The 10,830-nt window shown below is 45.0% G+C and overlaps 2 non-coding genes across 2 annotated transcripts; both read left to right on the plus strand.

Annotated features, from left to right (window-relative positions):
• TRNAE-CUC lies at positions 10,543 to 10,615 on the plus strand. Its single transcript has one exon. It is a non-coding gene; the product is annotated as a tRNA-Glu (tRNA).
• Positions 10,719 to 10,791, plus strand: TRNAE-CUC. The gene has a single exon. It is a non-coding gene; the product is annotated as a tRNA-Glu (tRNA).

Genomic DNA, 10,830 nt, shown 5'->3' on the forward strand with positions numbered 1-10,830 from the left:
ATCTGTAGGCATCGAAAATTGCCTATAGGTCTCCACGAACGGTTCAGTGTTAAAGAACGACGATGAACGTCACTATCCGATCCACATGAGTCTAATCGACGTCGACGAACGACTGAAGTGAATCAACGAGCTACGTAAGCTGATAGGGTTTCGGAACAACCAAGAGGCCGAGACAACCAAAGGGGCGTCTCGGCCTGGCCGAGACACCCCAAGGGGTGTCCTCAACTTTTTGGATGCTCCCCCCCCTCTTGGTTTCCTATAAATAGCCCCCTTGGGCCTTTGTTTTGGAGGAGGATTTTTGGAGAGCCTTGGCGAAGCCCTGCTGCAGTGAAGAGTGGCCGTGCGCTTCAACGAGGAGAGGAGTGGTCTTGATCAGAGCCTTCATCACCCTTTTCCCCCCTTCTTTCCTTAGTATTAGCCTTTAACGTTAATACTAAGAAGAGCTGATACCTCGTTTTAGCCGAGGTATACGCTTAAAGCTTCTACATCCCTTCGCGGATAGACGAAGCTCTGTCCGATTTATCCGGATCAGAAAGTTTCTATATCCCTTCGCGGATAGACGAAACTTTGTCCGATTTATCCGGACCAGATCTGAGTGCCCCGGTGGTCCACGGATATCAACATCCCCGTAGCCTTCATCGCCCGTCAGATCCTTAGTATCGGCCTTAGCGTTGATACTAAGAAGAGCTATTACCTCGCTTTAGCCGAGGTATACGCTTATAGCTTCTAGATCTCACGCGGATCGACGAAGCTCTGTCCGATTTATCCGGATCAGATCTGAGTGCCCCGGTGGTCCACGGATATCAACATCCCCGTCACAGGCCAAAGACCCACGCAAGCAAGAGATGACAAACAGCTCTTGCGTTTGTTTGAAAGGAGTTGCATTTATTTTGTTTTCATTGTGTAAAGGTCTTATAAAAAGGCTATCTTTTTGTTTCATTGTAACGATTGAAGTTGTAATGAATGCAGCAATGAATATAGCAACTTTTTCCGCAAACACGGTCTATCTCAGCTTGACCCGACTCTAGATTCCGATGCAGGTCAATCTTGGCTTGTGCCTTCTTGGCAATACTTACCCTGATCTGCCTGACACGGGTCCTTAATTTTTGGAGTTCGGATTCAGCTGATTTCTGAGAATCCCGCCACGCTTGCAGCCTTAAGTCCATTTGAGAAGCAATATAAGACGACACGCCATTGGCACGAAGATCCCTCAAATGTTCGACATTCTGTTGGAGATCGATTAAATAAGCTTCGATCAAATCAGCCAACTCGGCATATCCGTCTTCTTTGATTCCTAAGACATGGCAATCGAGAGATCTTTCAAAGTTCTCGGAAGGGGATCCTTTGAGGATGACTCGATCGACGATAGTATTCAAGAAGAAGATAAAACCCTGGAGATCAGAGCAAATAACAGCCTTGTCCGGATCCTCATCTGCCAATAAAGTTTGGATACGATCGGATAATGATAAAGGAGAAGCTGCAATGAGAACAGACAAGGTCAATACAAAATATATATGCGCACACATGACGATGAATAGGAGTATTCCAAGTGCAACGGAAAATCCCATGATTTAATTACCTTGACTTGTCGATACCGAGACATGCTCCACAACAACCGAAGTTTGTTCAGGAATAATACTTGACGGTGGATTTGCCACACCAGATGATTGTTTAGTTGTGGCTTTTGATGGTTTCGGGTCTAGATCAACGCATCCCTTAGAAGTAGATTCTGCAAACGGAATAGGATGAATAAATATTCCAAAGTCGTGAATCAAATTATAAAACACACTAAATACGTAATGTACCGAGTGGAGTAGCAACTTTAGTGATTTGCTCTTCCACGGTCGCCCCCGACACTCCGACTTCGTAAACAACTGGGGTCGGATCAGAAATTACAACGGGCTCAGTCTCGGCAGTGTCAGAAGTCGGAGGAACAATAGCTGACGGTTCAATTTCAGCCGGGGGACCTGTCAAAAGCAGGAAACCTAAGCCTTCAGGTTGGTCGGATACACCGATAATAGTAGACGTATCAACTTCAATGGTTGGTCCTACGACTGAAATTCTTATTTAATTATTAAAATGAGAAACAAAAGGTTAATTGAAGACCTAAGTTCGAAAGTGCATACCCTCTGATGTACCTACTTCAGTAGAACCAGCTCTAGTAGTTGGTCCTACAGTAGCAGTCGGAGCTTGGTCTGACAGCAGATCAGAAATACGTTGATGGTCATCTTCGGAGATATCGAGATTGAAATCATGCTCGCTAAAGTCTCCGACCTCCACATCATGAGTAGTTTCCTGGTCTCTTGGCTCATTAGCAGGAATACCTATGGGACATAATCACCCATCAATACATACATAAAGGTATGAAGAAACTAAAGCGAATGAAATTGAGGTTACCTTCAATGTCCGTCGCGGGATCAGCAACACTACTACTCGCACCTACCTCCTTTAGTTTAACTAAAAGAAGATAAAGCGCACAAGTTAGTAGAAGAGGAATATGTTCCGATTCGCTTATCTCCCGAAAGTGCCCCTCAAATGAGAAAACATTTGTACATGTGTCAGTGGTTGGCGAGGTCGATGCGGTAACTGGAGGAGCGGTGGTGTCCATACTAATGGGTTCTTCACTCATCGCTCTATGTACTCGTTGAGTGAAGCTTGGTTCGTCAACATCCATCAAGCCAGGGGAGGAAGGCTCGAGCATAATTTCTCCTTCTTCTTCTGGCTCACCTGCGACAGCAAAAGAATAAATAAGATTTTATATTCGAAGATAAGATAGTGAAAAAGAGATGAGGATGGGATTTTACCTCCCGCGTCAACCGGAAGATCTTGGGTAAACTCCTCTTCAAACAATGGGGGAAGTTTACGTTGTCGATGGGCAGTCTTCTTAATCCTCTTCGATACGCGAGTATCCCTTGGAACCTCAGAACTCTCATGACGAAATTTTGTACGCAGTTCAGTTCCGTGAGAAGTTTGAGGTTGAGCTTCAGAAGAAACAGGAGATCGGGGTCTTTTCCTGCGAATAAGTGATTGAACATCCTCGCCTTCTTCTTCTTCTTCTTCTTCTTCTTCTTCTTCCAAGACAGGCCATTTAATGGTCATTCTATTAGAAGATGACAAAGGAATATTCTTCTCCTTTATTTGTATACCCTTTGAAGGAGCATTTGGTGACTTAGGTGAGGAAGCACGACGAGTCCTGTGGGCTATAGGAGAAGGAGGAATATCAGCTTCTGCTTCATCTCCGGTCTCATCCTCTTCACTAGACGTTTCAAATTCGTCACTTTCCTCTGGATCAGCTATCTACTTTCCTTTACGGGAAGATGTAGTGGGCCCTTTTCCTCTCCTAGAAGGTATAACTCTTTGGACTGCAGCTTCGACTTCTAACTCGGCAATTCTCCTCTTCTTCGTGGGTGTATTGGCAGCTAAGAGCCACCGACAATAGAGAAAAGTCGCATGAAGCTCGGGCTCAACGACAGGTAGGCTAAATTGAGCGCCGGTACAGCCGACGATATTCTAAAACCAGGCTCGTATCCCATCAATGAGACCTCCACAGGTCGTAGGCCATCTGCTTGGGTTCCCGATATATAATTAATCATAGCCAAATTGTCGTGCAAATCTACAGGAGAAATAAGGCTCTATCCTGCAAGTGTTCTTCGACAGGAAAACCATATAACCTGGTCGAATATTCATCAGCCAGTGAAAGCCGCCCAAATTGAGAGAGGTCCTATTAGCCCCAGACATTTCCTCATCGGCGAGCATTTCATTATAAGCACCTAAGATTCGGGGGAAACATTTATGGAATTCCCAACACTTAGCCACCCTGAATTGCCATACTACGTCGTGCCATTGTCGGGATGGATTCAACCATTTGCATCCTTCCAAGAGTTGTAGCAAAGGAATCTCCGGGTCAGAAATCTCGGGAGCCGACATCATATCAGATCGGTGAAAAACCAGCCAAGTCATTAAATACGTGTATGACTGTTCTACTCTCGACATAGGAATTTTGCTGGAGGGATCAACACCCACTTGTGTGAAAGTCTTAGCTAAACTGCGTAGCCCACTGTGGATGTCAGTGATCATAGCAGAGAGTAGCGATAATCAGCCCCCAATGACTAGCTGAATAGCCGGAAATAGAACCTCAAGTGGGAGAGCATCCGAAGGTTGATGTGGCACCACGCACTTCTTTAGCCAAATGGCTAAGTATCCAGCAAGAAGAGTCTCTGATCTCATTTTCTTCGTGGCCTACCATAAGAAGGTCCTAAACTTCGTACCGCTCGGGAAGCCGGCTTCAGATGATCCGATAGTATAAGATTAAGCATCGATCTTCGTTATTAACCTATTGATCTCAGAGGGAGTCAGCATAGACGATTCACAAACCGCTTCACCAGTCGAACTCTCGAGATTCTGGAATAAGTAGTCGGCAAATTGCTTCAGATTGACTCGAGCTGCTTTCTTGCTTTTCACCTCAATCCTGGCTATCGCCGTCTGATAATGACAGGTTAATTCCCAAAGAATATCATAGACAACCGAGCCAGCCCTCTTCATCCTCATAAGCTGACGATTAGCAGGGAAGTATTCTTGATATGGGGTATTCCCTATCGGTAATCCCGACACCTTCATCATCTCATGGAGTGGAAGCCCTAATTCCCCATATTTAGTGAAGAATGTGTTTGTATCTGGGTTATAAGATTCAAACAAAGCTAGAAAGTGGTCGACGCTTATCGGAAGGCCGTACATGCTGGCTCGAATCGGGACGTCTAACCTAATGTTGGCTAATTCTTGTCCCCAACGCCCAAGCACATAGTTAGTCATCCTGGACCACCATTTATCTGCAAGCGAATGGACCCAACCGAAGCATCTAAATTTTTTGAGGGGAAATTCTCTGCCTAGTCTAGCAAGCTGGGTTTTCACTGTATTGGCCCTTATCATCAATTCATTCTGAGGTGCACTATCTGAGCCAAGTATCCCCGGGTGAAGGCCACGAACAGTATGTCGACCACTGGAGCCAGGTGCTGTAACATCATTACCTATGAACCCGCAATGGACGCGTTCATGATCCTCTGTCAAATGCCATGACATTTTTCTCGATACTGTCAAGTTCCGTAATTGCAACAATGAGTAATGTCGGGGAAACAAGGGAAGAAATAGGAGATCTCCATCGGAGTCGTTCAACCAAACTTCTTGACTACATGAAAGAACGTCAGGATCCTCTATAGAATCTCCGAACAAATAATTGCGTTTCTTCAATGGTTCGGTAGAATCTCGTATAGGTGTCAAGGGTAAATCGGTTAATAATTGTCGCAGCGTACGACGACTTCCTTCACGAACCAGTTCAGGAATACTATCATCACAACCCTCATTAAACTGACAGGCCTCCCTAACAAGAAAATCACCATTGAAAGAAGCATGGAGGTTGCCACTCTGACCAGGATCTTCTCTATCAAAAAAGGCTACAGAAGGAAAGTGGACTGCAAACAAAATTGGACACAGTTGGACGAAGGAGAGGCTAAAAGAGTAGGACTCACTGCTCTAAGTAGCCGCGGTAGTGTTTACTGCCGTGTGTTACCGCGACAGTGTTTGTTGCCATGCTTAGCCGAGGCAGCACGTGCTGCCGCGGTAACTGAGCAGTGGCCGTTGGCTTCGAAAATCCATGAGTTCGAGGAAAACTCGCATCTCGGCTGTGGTACATGTCTTGATTAAACAAGATATGTGTTTTATAGTGTCAATCCCCTCAAAGGAGGATGTCAACTCTTACCGAATGACTCTCAGAGGAGGCAAACGAGGTTATATACATAAAGTCATCAATTTTGGACAGAGAAAAGCTAAAAGATTACCTCCAAACGATAGAGCAGGGGCCTCAACTTCTTCAGATGCTTGGGCGGCTGATTTACCTTTAGGAACACGAGCCTTCTTAGGGGACATGATGAAATCAACCTAAAGAATCAGGAAATTAGGGTTTTAGATGAGGAACACGAGCCTTCTTAGGGGACATGATGAAATCAACCTAAAGAATCAGGAAATTAGGGTTTTAGATGAAATCCCAAGCAAAGATCAAAATAAAATCCAGGAAATTAGGGTTTTAGATGAAATCCCAAGCAAAGATCAAAATAAAATCCCAAAGTATGACCTATAGGATCGGTTTTACCAGGGGACGAGAAGAATTAGGCTCGAAGGATGAAAAGACCGAAGCAAATCTCAGATCTGGGTAAAGAACCTGAAACCCTAGATCTTCTTCGAACAAGAATCACCGAAATATGAAGAGGTGGAGAGGAGAAGAGCCAAAATATCTTTTATAGAGGGTATTTGAGGATGTTTCGAATTCAGAACGACGGGGAAGAATGACCCGAAAAGCCCCAACCCTCAATTTTAAAACCCCAACTGACCGCCTCTGTGCGCGTCTGTCGACGCTGACGCGCTTTAGCGCGTCAGTCTATGCTGACGCGCATTAGCGCGTCAGTCGACACTGACGCGCATTAGCACGTCAGTCGACACTGACGCGCATTAACACGTCAGTCGACGCTGACGCGCAAAAGTATGGCGCGCCAACAGTGATCCCATAGGTATTTGAATATATACATTCCTCATTGTATTTGTAATGTATATCCAAAAACTCCGATGAGTATATGAGTATAAACTGCATCTCCTTGAACCTTCCAACAGGTATATGAGGTTAAACTATTTTCCGAATACTCCAATAAGGTATATGAGTATAAACTATTCCTTCGTCAGCTTTAGTTTAAGACTTCGACAACGGTCAAGTGATAAACGCAGAACCGGAAGAATTTTAGCTATTCTACAAAGCACTGAATAGACTAAAAGATGAAGAAGTCAGGAATTGAAGCAATTCACAAACCATTCTACGCGACCTCCTCAACTAAATACTAAAGGGATTGTAAGTAAAACCTATCTTATCCAAAGTGTCCCAGACTCTTCTATAAAAAAAAAACGAGTCTGAGATACTTTGGAGGGGGTATCTGTAGGCGTCAAAAATTGCTCATAGATATCCAAGTACAACTCAAGACTGAGAAGAGAACAATGTGCATGCATGTGATAAAATACACTGACAGGCGACACGTATAGGAGCGGCAGCCCATGGTGACGCGCATAAGGCGCGACAGCCTATGGTGACGCGCCAAAGGCGCGGCAGCCTATGGTGACGCGCCCAAGGCCTCATATGTGACGCTAACGTATTATTGTAGACGGTAAAAATTACCGCCGCAAATTTGTACATGAATCCACCCGCGAATCAGAACCGCCCACTTGGGTGAAGGGCGAACCGCAACCACGGGTTGGGCTCGCTGGCGCACAAGCCCCATATTCGCCCGCATGAGCCGAAGTCACTTAGATTCGCCGGTATGGTAGGCTCGCCCTCATGAGCCAAGGTTATCCAGATTCGCCTGTATGATCGACTCGCCTGCATGAGTCAAGATCATCCAAATCCGCCCGCTTACTCGCCTCGCCTGCACGAGTCGAGAGCCAAATTCATACCTGACGGCCTTTCCACTGCATACAAGGATGGTTTTTCCCCACTTCCCGTGATGTGAAGGGAGGGAGCACAGTACTCCAAGCCCGTCGAGTGGCCGTTCACAGTACGAATGATCGGACAGGTGCCAAATCAGCCTGCACACTCATGAATGCATATCACCTTGCCCGTCCNTTCGATTGTTGCTCCTGCCGCTAGGCGGAAGAGATTAGCCCGCAAGCCGCGTGCAGTTTCGCGAGCATCTGATATGGATTTGTCCAGTGATGATCCTGCCAGTGATGGAGGTAACATCTACCCTATAGACCAACCTCTTGTCATTCAGAACTTTGACTCATGCCTTTCTATCTCTATATAGGAGAGCATGGGGAGAGAGAGAGATGAGTCCTGATCCTGTTTTTCATGATTTTACATCTTCTGGTGAGCCCGACTCACCGCACCAGGTAGAAAGGCCTGCAGAAGCTGGTGACATTAGGGAGACCGTCAATGTAGGACCCGGTTCGATGAATCCAGGTACATCTACCATTAACAATACACAAAGGAGTTGAATGATTTGGAATTTGTGCATTCCCTAATTGTCTCTGTGCTTCTTGCTCTTTTAGATAATTTGCAGGAGGCAAACGTGGATCTTGGGAATAGAGAGGCTGACGCACCTATAAGAGGTAACTGATTTCTATTGGTCGAAGTCTCTTTATTCTCCTTTCGTACTTATATTCTCTTGTGTCAGATTTCTCGACTGATGATTTTGACGAGCCCGTCCGAGTCGAGAGCTAGATCCGCCGGCATTCGGCGAGCTGTCCAAACCCACTCGAGTATTGGGCACACATTTTCCCACTTCTCGTGATGTGAAGGGAGAGAGCACAGTACTCCAAGCCCGTCGAGTAGCCGTTCACAGTACGAGTGAGCGGACAGACGCCAGATCAACCTGCACCCTCATAAATGCAGTTCACCTCGCCTGTCCTAGTCAAGGTCTGGATTCGCCGGCATTCGGTGAGCTGGCCAAACGCACTCGAGTGTTGGGCAGCCGCTGTCTCACATACGAGGAGGGGGCCTTTTCACTCCTACGTGACGTAATGTGAAACACAACCCCTCGAATGACCACTCATAGTACAGATGAGCAGCAAGATACCTCACAACAGTACATGGTCACATCCCATGATTCAAGGGGCGACCAAGCCGTCTCTCCTCTATTTAAGAGCCTCTTCCAGCGACAATGAAGAGGTTCGAAAGGTTCGAAGGGGTGGAGCATTCAGCATAGAACGGTCCAACGTTCAGAAGCTCGCCCATAGTTAATTGATTAATTTAATCAGTTAACCGAACCACTAGCTCTCGACCCCCGATCGGGTCGACGACAAGCTCTTTGCATAACCTTTGCACTGCAGCGTCCTCTTCTAGTTCCGAGCCCTGATCGCCGTCGAACTAGAAGATTCGAACTCCATCAACCCGAGCCTCTACCGTGTACTGAAGCTCGTCAGCAACCTCGGTCGAACCGTCCAAGGGAAGCAGACTCGGTGCGAGAATCGAGCGAAGCATCCTGTAGCTACCGAAAGTCCTCACATTTAAACAAGGAGGGCATTCCCTCTGCTTCTGTTGTAATTTCGATTAATTAGTTTGTAATAAGCTAGGGCATTCCCTCTGCTTCTGTTGTAATTTCGATTAATTAGTTTGTAATAAGCTATTCTTATCAATACAAACGAAGTTCCCTGTTTTCGGGAGATCAAAATTTACTCCTACAGCGGCAGCAAAGTGTGACGCGCAAATAGTATAGTAGCCTTTTATGTGAATTGTTGACAATTTTTAACATCTCTTGGAGGTCCACGTGACGACATATCAGAAAGAGAATATGTGCTGTCGTGTACAAGCAGTTAAACCATAAAAAAAGTGGTTAAAAGTCGTAGGAGGACGGTTTCAAACATGATGGAACGTGGCTGGAACTGCCTCTTTGGCCACGCCAGTCCACACTGACGCGCCAATAGCCGCGGTAGCATAGACTGACGCGCCCAAAGAGCCTATATTCGATCAGTTATTCTGCCTCCATTTCCACTGTTGTGCACCTCTATCCCTATAAATACCTCCCTAGACACGAAGCAAAGGACAGAGAGCAGATTGGAGCAAAGAAGCTTAAGCTTTTTGTTGAATTGGAGAGAGTCTTCATTCCTTAGAACTGGTTCTAGTGATTCCTAGAGATCCAAGCTCTGACTTGATCTTTAGAAGAGTGAACATCTTACATCGATAAGATATTCGCTTTAAATTCTTACTTCGATAAACGAAGAAAGAATCCCCAAATCCCTTCACAATCTATGATTTGGTGGTCCACGAGCCAAAGCACTCTCGACACAGGCAAAGTCCCACAAAACAGAAATCGATAAACGATTTCTGTGTTATTTTTCAAGAAAGTTGTAATTTGTTTATTTTTCATTGTAATTCACTGTAAACGATTTAAGTTTTAATGGAATCGACAATGAAAACGACTTTCGACGAAAACAAAAACTTCTCAAAATGATGTAGAAAAGAGCAAAGTTGGAGGCAGGGGACCAAGGGCGGGATCCAAAACGTTTGAGGGGGGGGGGGGGTTGGACTGTATATAGATCCGCCCCTGTATATAAACGATATTGCATGGTCCGGCTTACTCGTATATCATGTTTAGATCTCAGACGGATTTTAAGCCACACATTATTTTTTGGCCTAATTTCCGAAAGATTGTTTGGAAGCAAGACACATACATACAAAGGTTATGATGAAAACACCACATGTATCATAGGGTTGCAGTTGCATCCCTATAAGTTTTATTGATTATTAGCAGGTGAACCCTGGTGATGTTTACATTTGTGCCGTTGAAATTTTAAAAATTGCAACCCTAAACCCCCTTTAAGAACACTAAAGCAACTAGTAGAAAAATTTGAATTATCTCATTAGAAAGTAAAAACCCCATTTAGATCTCTAACAATAATTCAAAACCCAAACATAGCACATAACAAAACTCATTACGTTGTATTTTTATATAAGATAAATAGATGGAAATACTTTCTAGATATATTGATTCAAAGAAAAATACGTGCAACCCCTCCGTTGTAGTCTAGTTGGTTAGGATACTCGGCTCTCACCCGAGAGACCCGGGTTCAAGTCCCGGCAACCCAAACATAGCACATAACAAAACTCATTACGTTGTATTTTTATATAAGATAAATAGATGGAAATACTTTCTAGATATATTGATTCAAAGAAAAATACGTGCAACCCCTCCGTTGTAGTCTAGTTGGTTAGGATACTCGGCTCTCACCCGAGAGACCCGGGTTCAAGTCCCGGCAACGGAAATACATTCCTTTTACACCCCCAAAATACACACTTTTTGC

This window comes from Asparagus officinalis, chromosome 1 (assembly GCF_001876935.1).
Source record: "Asparagus officinalis chromosome 1, Aspof.V1, whole genome shotgun sequence".
Classification (NCBI taxonomy): Eukaryota; Viridiplantae; Streptophyta; class Magnoliopsida; order Asparagales; family Asparagaceae; genus Asparagus; species Asparagus officinalis.